A 12,596-nucleotide genomic window follows, 5' to 3' on the forward strand; every position below is an offset into this window, starting at 1 on the left:
TAATCCAATAGTCTCTTACTATTGTGAAATTGATTCCAAAGTTCTGCACTTGTGCTACAAATTTAAATATATATGTAACTACATTTATTATGCTAACCCCAAATGTATTCCCTCCAGTTGCCAATGTCTTGGCAACTTCGCAGTAGTGGTCTCTCAGTTCCAAAATACTGTACAATGTGGTGATTTGGTTTAAAGAGAGAGTGGATTGAATAAGTCTGTGAAAATTATGATTTAATTATATTCTTCTCCCACACTTGAAGGGGATCATGGAAGGAAAGGAACAGGTCAGCTTATGTGAAAGCTTTTTTTTAAGGGGAAAAAAATAATGACAGTGTGTGTCTTTTACATCTGTATTTCATTTTGAATTTAATATATAATTCACAGTTCTAGGGAGAAAAATATTACAGGGTTTCATATTACAATTTGTCTTACTGAAGCAGCTGTTATTTTCATAAGGCATCCGTTTAGTTGCAAGCCCCCTTTTTAACAGTGACAACATGAACACTGGAATAACTGTGGTACATACAGCATCCTGGATGACTAGAAAGGAAGAGTTATGAAAAACAAATATACAACTCAAACACGATTTAATATGGATGTGCAGTATATGCACAAAGCAGGACTCTGTTGGGGGCTAGAGCTATTACAGTTAAATTAAGCAGGTGGTGACTTTTTATACTCGAAACTATTTTCATCTAGTTGGGTAAGGAAGTATTCTGTAGAGCAAAAGAGAAATCATTTTTATTATGTTTACAACTATTAACATATCTGTTTCCCATTAAAAGAAGCGCCATTTGCAGCTCCTTCAACTTCAAGCGAATTGAAAGTGTGCTAGAGCTGATAAGTAAAAACCTACTTTAAAATATATAAAAAGTGGTGCTAGGTTTTTGCTCTCAGACTGCTATGAATTTCCGTGTTTTGGAATTTCTCTTTACGTAAAGCACGGCGCAGGAGTGCGTATGTGAAGTGCATCTTTTCAGGGGCAACATTTAAAAGGCAGGCGTGCCTCATGGCTGCGCTGAGGAGCAGGAGTCTCGTTACGTGGGGGTTGCTGTGGTGTTTTTGTTTTTTTTTTTTTTAATCCCAACAGAATGTTAAGTCTGAAAAACCAGAGTTTTAACCAGCTGGACAATGAACTGCTTCGAGTTACTCGGAAAGAAGTAAGTCTCCTCGACGGCGGCCAACTCCCCTCCGCCAGGGTCCTGCCCTGGCACCCGGCCGGCCGCGCAGCCCCGGGGGGGGGGGGGGGGGCGGACACGGCTCCCTGGGGGGGACACGGCGCCCCGGGGCCCTCGGTCCGTCCGGGGCGGCGGGAGGCGGCAGCGCGGGGCTCCCGGAGCGCGGCCCCCGCAGCCGGGGCTCTGCCGCTGCCGCTCCGGTGGCTCCGGGCCGACGGGGCGGCTCGGGGCGCTGCGGTGCTCTCGGGAAGCCCCGGCCCCCTCCGCTCGCCTCCCCTCTCGCTCGGCTCGTTTTGCTGGTGTGCGTTTGATTTCGGCGTGGAGGATCGGTGCGCTTTCCTTTGAGAGGCCGGGCTGGACGTGCGCGCCCGTCCCGGCGGGGTCGGGGTCGGGGTCGGGGACGGGGACGGGGACGGGGACGGCACCCGCGGTCGTGGGGTCCCGCGCAGCGCGGCTCCCCCCTGCCCCCGCGCGCTGCGGCCAGCCGGGCTCGAGGGCAGAGCCTCGAGGGGACGGTCGGGCCGTGCCGCATTAGCGCTTCGGGTGGCTGGAAGCAAAAAGAAGAGGGCTGAGGTGGCGCCGCTGTGTGTCATCTCTCGCCTCCCCGCTCTGCTCGGGCCCTCGCGGCCGGGCCCCGGCCCCGGCCCCGGCGCCGCAGCGGCTGCTCTCGCTCGGGTTGCGGGAAACGGGCTGCAGCGCAGTACCCGGACCGGGGCCACGCCGCTCGCATCCTTTTGCGGGGTTAAAATAAAATAAAATAAAATAAAATAAAATAAAATATAAAATAAATAACCCCCGGGGCTGAACACCTCCGAGGCGAGCGGCGAGACGACGCGCCGGAGCCGGCAGGGGCGCCCCGGCGGGGAGAAGCGGCGAGCCCGGCGGGGCGGCCCGGGGCCGGGGACCGGGATGCGGGCCGGGGCCGGGGCCGGGCCCCGCGCTGCCCCGGGAGGCCGCTGGCAGGGCCGTGCCCCGCCGCGCCGGGCGCCCTCCTCGGCGGTGGGCTCGCCCGGGCGGTGGCCGTCTGTCCCGTCTGGAGGACAGACGGGACATGTCTCGGCTGCAAACAGTGTGAAAAACCTGCTTTTGTCACGCTCCAGCTCGGCGTGCGGACAAACGCGACGAGTCTTCAAAAACAGCGTAAACCAAGGAACGGGATCCCAGAGACAACTAAAAGGAATGATTTAAAAATCAGTTTTCCTCCTTTGCTTGGTAGAAGTCAGGTGGTTTTCGCACTTGTCGGCTGGGAAGTGTTTCAGGACCAATCAGACAATAATTACAAGTAGTTTGTCTTCACTTCTTTTTCACTTTAGGTATCATGTTCAGTTCAGTTTTCCACATGATCCCCTTGACAATTGCTTATTTGTTGTTTGTAATAACGACTGGAGCCTGAGAATAATTCGTCTACAACACAAATGCATTGCTATAAACTACTTTTTATGTTGGGCTGTAAAAGCTCTTTGCACTCCAATACACAGGCAATACAATGTGAAGCTTTTTTTTTTTGTATAAAAATTATTCAAAATGATCGCTTCAATAAAAGTATTAATTTCCATGTTAGGTTATTTTTGTAATTAAATGATACTTGTATTAAGATCTTTTAATGGCAAAAGTAACTAATATTTTACTACTTCTCTAAATTTCATCTAAAGACACAGCTGATGAAATAATGGAAGAAAGCGAGTTTAATATAAAGCATGAATAATAAGTGATCAGAAAAAAAAAAGTGAAGGGAGATTTCATGATTTTGATGTCTCCTGGGAAGTGATTTTTTTCCCCAATATCACATATAAAACTGACTTTAAAAGATTTTCCTCCATATGGCTGTAAGATTAGTCATAACGATAATAAATAGTAATGATATCGTACATTAACTGTGGCAAATGAAATGAAACCTTCATAAAAAAAAAAAAGGAAAAAAGAGCAGGTAACTAAAGCACCACTTTTCTGGTCACCTCCTTCAGGAAATTCTCAGACTCTGCCGCTCATCCCTTCCCTCTCAAATATGTTAAGCAATTTAAAGGTTCAAATATTTGAGCAGAATGGTAAATACGGAGGCAGCTTTTATGTGGCATGTTTAATTACGCTTATTGCCGTACGGCCCAGGCAGGCTCCGCCACGCATGTGGGGCTTTGCTTTGTTCCAGGAAAGGGACCCCTTCCGCGGGGTGACACCGGCTGCAGCCACTTGGGGGGGGGGCACACCATCCTCTCACCCCCCTCCCCCGAGCCTCAGCCCTGGGGATGCTAATTCCTGTATTTTCTGTGCCTCCCCACACCTGTCCTGCTCGTGTGCCCCCCAGCAGCGGTGCCAGGAGCCCCAGTGGCCCCGGCTGGTGCTCTCTACTTCGGTTTCCCTTTCCCCTGCTGGACGAAGTAAAGGCGCAGCTTTTTCCAGGTGGGGAAACTGAGGCAGGAGCTGGCAGGGCACATCACTGGGGCCATTGCCTGGCCTGTGGGAGAGCCAAGAACAGACTCCTAAATGCTTGCGACTCCTTCTCTCCTCACCTCTCCCTCCAGCCGTTTTGGTGTCCTCTCACCCCGCCACGCTGCCTGGCAGGGCTCGGTGTGCAGCCCTGGGGAGACAGACAGCCCTTTCTTACACACCGTTAGCCCCAAAACAGCAACGGGTGACCACGGCCGTAGACGTGTGCCCTCTCCTCCCCCGTTGCTCGGCTTCCTCGCAGGCCCAGCCGCGCTGACTGCAGCGGGGCCGGTGGGAGGTCCTGCAAACCCGGCTCTGGTAGTGCCCAGCTCCGTTCCCGGCTGTACCGGGGAAGGGGCGGATTTTGTGAGGTCTGGTTATTCCTGAGAGAACTGTGTGGCCCCTGGCAGCACTCTGAGCCATGCGCTGAAGTGTGTGTGACCCAGGCCTTGGTGTCAAAAGGGAACAGCAGAAAGGGGTCTCTCATCAGAATTTACCCCAAATCCCTCAAAAAAAATGGAGCTTAGGTTTCAGTGATTTAGCAGGTCATACCCAAACTGGTTCTGCTTATTCTTATTGGAGTCGAGTGGGGATTTGCTTTGTGAGATAGCTTTAAAATGGTAATTTATTTTCCCTAAGCATGCAGAGAGCCACAACAGGGTTCTTCTGCCTCGGTTTCATCAAACTTAGTAAGGCATCAGGCAGCACTCCTCTTTGCAAAGATGAAAGAATGATTTTATGGGTTAGAAAACTTCAGCTTGCTTTGTAGTAGTAGTAACATAAGCTAATAAAAAAAAGCCTGTTTGTGTTAGTGCCCCATTTTCAGGGGTCACATGAATACAAAGACGCCCATATCTTACTGAAATTTTGTTGAGCTTTATGTGGGAATTGGTCTTGAACTCCTAATGAAGGAGGGAAGCATGAGACTTGAGCCAGCTGCCAGTGCTTTCAAGAGCTGTGCTTATTCTGAGGCCTTTCCAGCACCTTTCCAGATCTTTGGAGAGACATGGACATTTACATAGGATATATACAGCAATTATTATTATGCTTCATAAAAATTAAGAGAAAAAAACTCTGAGTGAGGAAAGAAACTATCTTCGATCTCTACTGTGAACTACTGGACTTCTGGACATGGTGGGGGTTAGAAGAGACAGTAGAGCTTTTTAACTATAAAAAATATAGACATCATGCATAGCTACTGCTGGAGTTGTAGACTAGCTATCACTGGCTGTTTTTAAAAACAATTTAGAGCAGCACCTATCAGCACAGGTTCAGGTATTCTTGTCTCTACAAAAAAGCCACTGAAATGGATAAGATGTCTCAAAGTGTCCCTTCCCTGTGTTTTTCCAATGATTTTTAACTGGTGATGCTCAAGGATACACTGCCTCCATCTCACATGGAAGTTGTTGTATGAATGAAGTGGTTTGGTTGGGTTACTTGGACCATATTTTTGCAATATGATCATCACCATAAAAGGATTATTCCCACTGATTATGGTAATTGTTTGTCAGGGATTAGGGCAACATTTGACAGTAAAAATTGCATTTTCACATTTTCAGTGATGCACAATTATCTTCATGGAAGCATAAAAGGGGTGAAGTGGAGGCCACCAGCTGAAACGTTAAGGCCATCACCCTGGTATTAAAGCCTGGTTAAGTTGATGTAATTCCCTAAATACATTTACTGGTCTCAAGGTAGCTGGGCTTTTTTTGTTTCCTCCACTGTTCCTGTAAGATGGCCATTCCAGAAGGTGATTTCTGCGATTATCTTCAAATTTCTAAGTCTATTCATGGCTGGTTTGTATTCGTTATCTTTTGTACAAAACATTTCTTTTCACTTTCATTGCTTTCTTCATGCCTTCTTTCCCCCTACTAGCATACATTTCCAGAGAGTAATCATGCTCTCTCACAGCGATGCTTTAGCAGGTCAAAAGGTCCAGTTGCTGATGCTCCGCTGGCCCGCTGCGTACCCCTCGCTTCTGGAGGCAGAGCGGTAGGTATGCTGGACAAACCAGCAGCAGCGGTAAAACAACTAACGTGTTTCTGTCTAATACATGCATAGCAGCTCTTCTGAAACTTGCACAGTTTTAAAGTCTATAATGGTGTAAGCCTCAGTATGACAGGCTTGACGCTCCATGATAGCTCTGCAGAAAATAGAATTAGATTTCAATGTTTTATGAAATTCAGTGTTTTAGAGTCCTTATATACCTGTGAGAGTACCTGAACCAGAGAGAAATAACATCACAGCATGAAAGAGAAGCTACTTCTTCAAATGAATTGGCATTTCAAGTCTGGATTTAAAGAGAGTAAACATGATGCTAGGGATTTTTAAACCATTGCTTCTAAGCTGCAGTAAACCAGCAAGAAGGTTTTTCTTGTGGTGCCGCAGCAGTGAAATAATGACATCTCAAGGCCTGTGCACAGCATTAACAGGGAAGGAAAGTCCCAGAACTAGGTTGACTCAGCAGTACCTGACCAGACTGCGGGATGAGCTTAGGAAATATCATTGCCTTCAGGAATTAAATGTAGAGGTTCTTTTAGCTTGTGTAAAGTTCTCTGTGCCATTTGAAAAAGGTACTTGGAGAAAAGTAGGCTGTTTTTTTAATTTTAATGTTTTACTCATCTGTTTAAGTACGTCTCTAGTTTGCTTTGTAAAATGTGAACAGGCATCCCAAGTGAATAACATCTAAAAAAATTGAAATTTCTCTATTTACTCTAATATCAACTCAACAATGTGGATATCAATGCGTACGGGTTCATCTCTCCAGCAGCAAAACCCCTTACGGCAGTTATTAAAAACATGCCACTTTACGTTATCTTCTAAATGCACAACCTCTTTATTGTATTCTGATCCAACAGGATAAATGAGGAAGTGATATTCGAGTCTTGTTGCTTTTCAGCCTGCTTCCAGTTCTGATATCAAAACAGAGTATTTCCCCCAATACACAATTAACAACTGCAAGATGCTTTCCGTATGTGCGTGGCTCCTTTCTGCAATTTTCTGCAATTTTCTTCGTTATGTTACAGTTCAAGCGAGGGCCTGTAGGAGATGGCTACGGCGCGTTCCCCTCCACGCCTTCTGAAGCAGGTTTTTTTAAAGGCCGGGGGAAGAACCTTATGCGATGCCTCAGCAGGAGCCTGTTTGACTCCCCCCGTCCACGGCCGCGGGAAGCGGCCCTGGCGCCATGCCCCGATTACTGCACGCTGCCTCCTTCTTTGTGCACTCTCAGGCTTGACTGATGCTGCCAAGATCTCTGCCCTTGGAGGGTGGTTGATGCCAATTGTTTCAGATTAGTGGGCAGTGATACTTGCTGTCCCTGGGTGGTCCAGAAGAGATATAGATATATATCTGCACGGTTCAAAATCTTTTGCTCCCCATGTGAGCTTCACTGGCTCTTTCCCCTTTTCAGCTATCCATTGCACAGCTGGCAGGGGACAATATTCAATATGCTTTTGTCATTGCTGCCACCACCGGATTGAGAGGAGAAGGGATTATGGTTGGAAAGGGAAATGGATTAACCCAAGCCCCCACAAGGCCCAGAGAAATATCAAAGTGGTGGCAAAGAGGAGCAGGAACCAGCGCTACCATGGTGTCAACAACCATGATTTTTTTTTCTCAGCTTTCAGTATTCCTGGCCCTTGTTCTTGCTCTGCTAAGGACATCAGAGAGATGTCTTCCCTTCTGACATTGCTTGCTCTCTATGCTGTGAGTCTGACCTTTTTTTCCTTTCAGCTCTATCTTCTTCCTGGCCAGGCCAGTTTATTTCTCCTCTTATCTGCTCAGAGATTTCTAATCCGTAAAAGCTCTTTGCCACATTTGACTTTTTGCTTCAAATCTCATCTCTCCTTTTTTTCCTTGTTTGCTGCCTCTACATTTCTCTTATTTTGCTTGGGATTTTACTAATTCCCTGGAAGAAGGCTTGACAGTGTCCGAAAAGAGCTCTCTGCCTGTTATCGCCCTCTTTTTGTTTTATTGCTCTCTCTCTGCTTTTTTTACTTCTGCTGTACTTTGAGATTTCCAAAGTTCTCCCTAGTTCAAATCCTTTGACTTGTGCATTTGGCCCCCTGGTCATGTCTTCTTTCTTCATCCTGTCTCCTCTTAATGCTTTCTCCATCTCATACCCATCCCTTTTTTGGTGGGGGTCTCTACATGCTCCTGTCCCAGGTCTCCTAATGGATGAGCAGAGTTCATTTCTCTCTCTGTCACATTGTCATCCACCCTTGCTTTGTCTCCAAGCTCATTGATCCAGTTGCATAGTCTCAATATTCTGACTTCTTCCTTCTGACCACTTCTACAGGACCTTCTGGTCTGAATTTGAAATATTTCCTCTGTACTGAAATTGTCCTCACAAGCCACTATCACTTTACAAAATGCTGCACATGCTGCAGTTCTTTTTCTCTGACACCACTGGTCATTTCTACAGATTATCTCTTTATTAGGTTTTCATGATCTTGAATCAGATTCTGAACTAACCAGAAATGTAGCCTTGCTGTCCTCTTACTTTGTTACCATTCCTTCTACTTGCTAACCGCTTATCCATATCAGCATATATATATATTTTGTATTGAGAGATGAATATATTTTGTTTTATTTTACAGTGTCCATGCATGAAGTGAAGTGTTGGAAGGTGGCTCTGACTTGGCCACTGTATGTATTATTGCAGCCCATTAAACCTGTCTTTGTTAAGGTGTCTTTCTGTAGGTTTACATCAATATACATTTCAATACCTTCTCTCACCAGTCCCATCTTGCAGCTTGGTTTGACTGCAGAAGATTGTGTGAGAATGGATGCTGCTGCTTTTCATTATATCAGAGGAGAGGACCCTGAGCCCAAAACCTTTCTATCTTTTCCAGCTGTATCTGTTGGTCAAGTAAGAGATTTTTATCTTTTCCTTCAACTCTTGCTTTTCTACATTAGAAAGCGAATTTCACAGCTATCATATAATGACCTTTCCAATTGTGTTCAAATATGCATGAGGGTGTGGCACTAGGGTGGGATTTTTGAAGCAGTCTTAGTGGTTGTTACCTATTTTCTGCTGATTTGAATGAAATATATTTATCTGAAGTACTTTTGAAAATCTGAGCTGTGGTGCTGAGATTTTTTACTGCAGTTGTGGGGCAAGGAGAGTTCAGAAACCAAGTGTTAATGCTGATTTATAATTCTGCATTTGCCACTCTAGCTCCTCAAAGTAGATTGCTGGCTCAGAAAAGTGATTTCTAAAGTTCACAAGCTAAATACAACAGCTCATAATATCAAAATGATATTCTTATTAGAAAATCTCATTCCATTCTTCTTATTAGAAATTATTGTCTGTCTTGCTTCAGTTTTTACATATGATCTTTATGAAAACTGGTTGCATATATCCAAAGTATTGGAGTGTGCGTGACATGAGCAATGTTCCTCTCACATATGGTTGTATCCCTAAAGCCCGGGTCTCAGCTAGATGTGTGCTTTTCAGGGCACATGCCATGCTTCACTTTTAAGAAAAATGCGGACGTTGTTGCCCTTCAGCAGTGTGGACTTGACTCATGGCAGGCCACCATGCCGGTTCCTGCCATCGGACGCTTCTCTGCCGCATGGCCGTCACCTCCTCCTGGGACGTGGCACAGCCGGCAGGCAACGTGGTCCTGAAAGGGCCCTGGCTGTGCCAGACAGGAAGCTACTCTTTCTCCAGTGGCCTGATTGTGACAGGGCAGTGGTGCAACAGCTTCCTTTCCTGCCTTTCCTAAATACACTACTCAGCATCGCAGATCATACTGCCTTGTTTCAAGCCCTGTGTCTCTAGCAATGACTAGCACAAAAGAGAGCGCTTAGCAGTGTGGAGACCTGGATTTTCACCAGCTACTTTGGATGTTGCTACCTGTTGAGCTTCAGCCTCACAAGCTGCTAAACCCACCTGAGGATCTGGGTGGATGAGCCCCTGCCTGGGGCACCCTTCTGCCAGCTGTAGCTGCTATACGAGCCAGCCAGTTTGCAACTGGTTTGAGTAGCTCTGCTCCTGTGATCATTGTGCAGCTCCATCCCTGAAGCTGAAGAGCGCTGGGGGGGTCACTCAGTGTCTCTGATTTGCTTCAGGATATCAGTTAGATGTTTTCTTTCACATACACTAACTCAGAAGTGGTCCAGTATTGGGATATGTGAATAATAAGAGAGGACAGTAGAACAACCTCTGTCCTACTCCTATTCTTTTATGTTGTGTTTATTTTTTCTTCTTTTTTGGGGGGGTGTGGGGGAGAGACATAACTAGGTAGATTCCCATAATTAGAATGGGAATCTAATCCTTGGTTTTGACCTGTACAGCTGAATTCTTTCTCAGCTTAAACCTCTGAAACTGTGCTTTCACTGTTCATGACATGAGCAGAGCCCTTCACATAGATTATTGCTTTGTAGTCACTGTTGGGCCATCTGTTATCCCATATCTTCTACTGCTTTTGAAAAACGTAATAAACTCACCACAGGAGATCTGCACTGTGTATCTTTACATATATTTTCCCCCTACGTTTTCTAGGGTTTTTTTAAGCCTATTTCACAGGATCTGGTATTACTGCAATGCTGGCTCAGTTGTGACGCTAACATATGCTTCTTAAATGGAGGAACAATGTGTGCAATCCTGACAGCAAAGGGATTGGAAATTTTCAGGAACTGATGAATAGCTTTATGAAACCATCTTTCCAGCTGAAATGAAAGAGCAAATTCTGCGTGCACACCTTGTGTAGTCAGATGGATGCATGCAAGTATTTAGGCTCTTCTCTGTAGGGCACTCATGCTGAGTGAGTGTGACATATTCCAATAATCGAAATGCTATAATTGCTTACTTCAGAAAGGCTATGTTCAGATTGCTTATGAACATGCACAGCATGTATTTTGTTGCTAGGTAAGCTTGTAGTTGACTTTTACAGGGAGAAAGCAGAGGTTTCAGAATCGTAAGTCAAATACGCTCACGTTTCTGTACTGGAACTCTCCATTTTGAACCTGCCTGTGGTCTGTGTGAGGTGCTGTATTTTTTTTTTCTCCTTGTGAACCCAAAGCCAAAAGCTGAAGTGTATTCTTGTTTATGCATTATTGGCCAATATTGTAGATTTCCGGGTTCAAAAAGCTGATCTGGTCCCTGCTCCCACGGCTATAGTTAGCTCCTGGTAGCAGTGTAAGTACAGCTCTGCTACAGCTGGGGGGAACCTCTGGCACCACGCACAGGTTGGCAGCAGGTCGTGGATGGCTGGATAAGGCAGGAGAGGAGGATGGAGGGTGTCTTGGTACACGAACGCTTCCTGTCTCTCTCAGCTCTGTTCTGTCCGATCGTGTTCACAGACTCCTGCTGGAGTGGTGGGGCCATAAATCAGCTCTGTCTGCAATATATGTATTTGCCCAGTACGGTGGATGGGGAACTGACCTCCTGTAAGTTCATCTCGGCGTGTGACTGAGGGCTTGTGTGGAAGAGAAAGCTAGGCTTTCTTAGCTTGGTATAATTGGCTTTGGGGCCAGTTGTGTCAATGCCACATTCGCAATTATGATAGGCCTATTTGTGGGTTAAGGAGGGAGAAGAGAAAGTTGTCTTATACTCCTCTCACTGCACATCCATATTATGACACGTCCTAATTTTAGGGCATGTCCTAAGCTTAGTGTAATTGGCTTTGGAGCCAATAGAGTTAATGAGGCATTCACAATTGGGATAGGATAATTGGAATTCATTTTACACTCCTCTCATTAAACACCATGTTCAGGCGTGTCCTAGTGTGGGCTTTTATAGGGAGATGAGTGGTCATTTCCACCTGTGTGCTGCAGTCGCCAAAATGCAGTATTTTTCTGGAAGATCATGCTATAGAGCTTATTTCACAGGAAGTTGTGGTCAGGAAAAAAAGCTCTTCCCCCACAACGTGCCACCAGCTTGCTGACATTGATAGGGGAGTTACGTAAAGGAGGATGAGTGAGGAGGTGAGTGAGCAGCATACAAGAGAGGGGACGACTTCCCTGTACAATTAGCGTAGGAGTTTTGTTCTTCTTTGTACCAGAAGAAAATTGTGATCCTCTGTCTAACAAGAAAAAAGTACAGGGAGGATCTGTCCTGTGGAGTGCACCTCAGAAACTTTTTCCCAAGCACCACACAGGCTTTGATTAATTTTCAGACAGTAGAAATCCTTTACCTTGCGCCTAAGGTTTCTTTGAAGAAGAACATTAAGTACTGGAGCTTGGCTACAAACATGGTAAATGCTTCACAGATGCCAGAGATTTAACTGACTCACACAGTTGCACTGCAGACCATGGATATTTAAGGAAATAGAAAGTAGTCAACATACTGTAAGAGAATTACATCCTTTTATTTCAGCTGCCCTGAATAACATCTTTCTTGCAAAGAACAAGTCAAGCACTTCGCAGACAAGGAACGTAACAGATGAGTATAATAGGAGTTAAAAAGAAATCTCTTTACTTTTAAAGTGATCAGATTTGGATCTGGAAGTCATTGAGAGATGAAAAGTATGCACCCCATGATACCATTTTTACAAATGCTCTTCTCAGAGTAGAAAGGCACTTTAAACTATAGAAAAAAAAGGTCCTGGAAATCAAGCAACACAAATCCCATTTTCTGTTAAAACTTCGGCTTGTAATTCTACTATCTTATTGCAAATTTAATGTTGGAAGATAATTTGAGTTCTTAATAAAAGTATTTTAAAATTAAAAAATAATTTGATTTTCTGTACTCCAGGCTATAATTTGATGTTCTATATTCTAGAAAATGTTTTCAAATTACCTTTTATCTGATGAATAGAAAGATTAAGCCAATCTTGGAGAAAAGATAGTAAGTAATACACCAAGGGATTAAAAAATAGATGTTTTCGTTGTCTGTCTATTTTTGGTTAGTGCCCCAGAATTATGTGATATAAATTGTCTAAACTGCCAGTACTGGGATTCTGCTTTGAGATAGAGGTTTATAGCACTGCCGTTCCAGGGGAAGATGTGGGAGAGGAATGTGACTCTAAGGATTTGTCTTTACTATGA

The 12,596-nt window shown here is 45.1% G+C and overlaps 2 long non-coding RNA genes across 4 annotated transcripts in view; both read left to right on the plus strand.

The window, feature by feature from the left end:
- The first annotated feature begins 1,067 nt into the window (after window positions 1-1,067).
- LOC135324875 (uncharacterized) overlaps window positions 1,068-12,596 on the plus strand; it is a 40,055-nt gene continuing 28,526 nt past the window's right edge. Inside the window, exon 1 of the long non-coding RNA XR_010386108.1 lies at window positions 1,068-1,160. This is a non-coding gene — a long non-coding RNA (uncharacterized LOC135324875). The remainder of the gene's footprint in view (window positions 1,161-12,596) is intronic.
- On the plus strand, window positions 6,677-9,565 carry LOC135324947 (uncharacterized). 3 transcript variants are annotated; one of them, XR_010386170.1, is made up of 4 exons: window positions 6,677-7,307; window positions 8,201-8,249; window positions 8,343-8,472; window positions 9,061-9,565. It is a non-coding gene; the product is annotated as an uncharacterized LOC135324947 (long non-coding RNA). The 3 variants fall into 3 exon arrangements; XR_010386169.1 differs by having other exon boundaries at window positions 8,201-8,472; XR_010386168.1 differs by lacking the exon at window positions 6,677-7,307 and having other exon boundaries at window positions 7,441-8,472.

The sequence above is a fragment of the Dromaius novaehollandiae genome, chromosome Z, assembly GCF_036370855.1.
Source record: "Dromaius novaehollandiae isolate bDroNov1 chromosome Z, bDroNov1.hap1, whole genome shotgun sequence".
Classification (NCBI taxonomy): Eukaryota; Metazoa; Chordata; class Aves; order Casuariiformes; family Dromaiidae; genus Dromaius; species Dromaius novaehollandiae.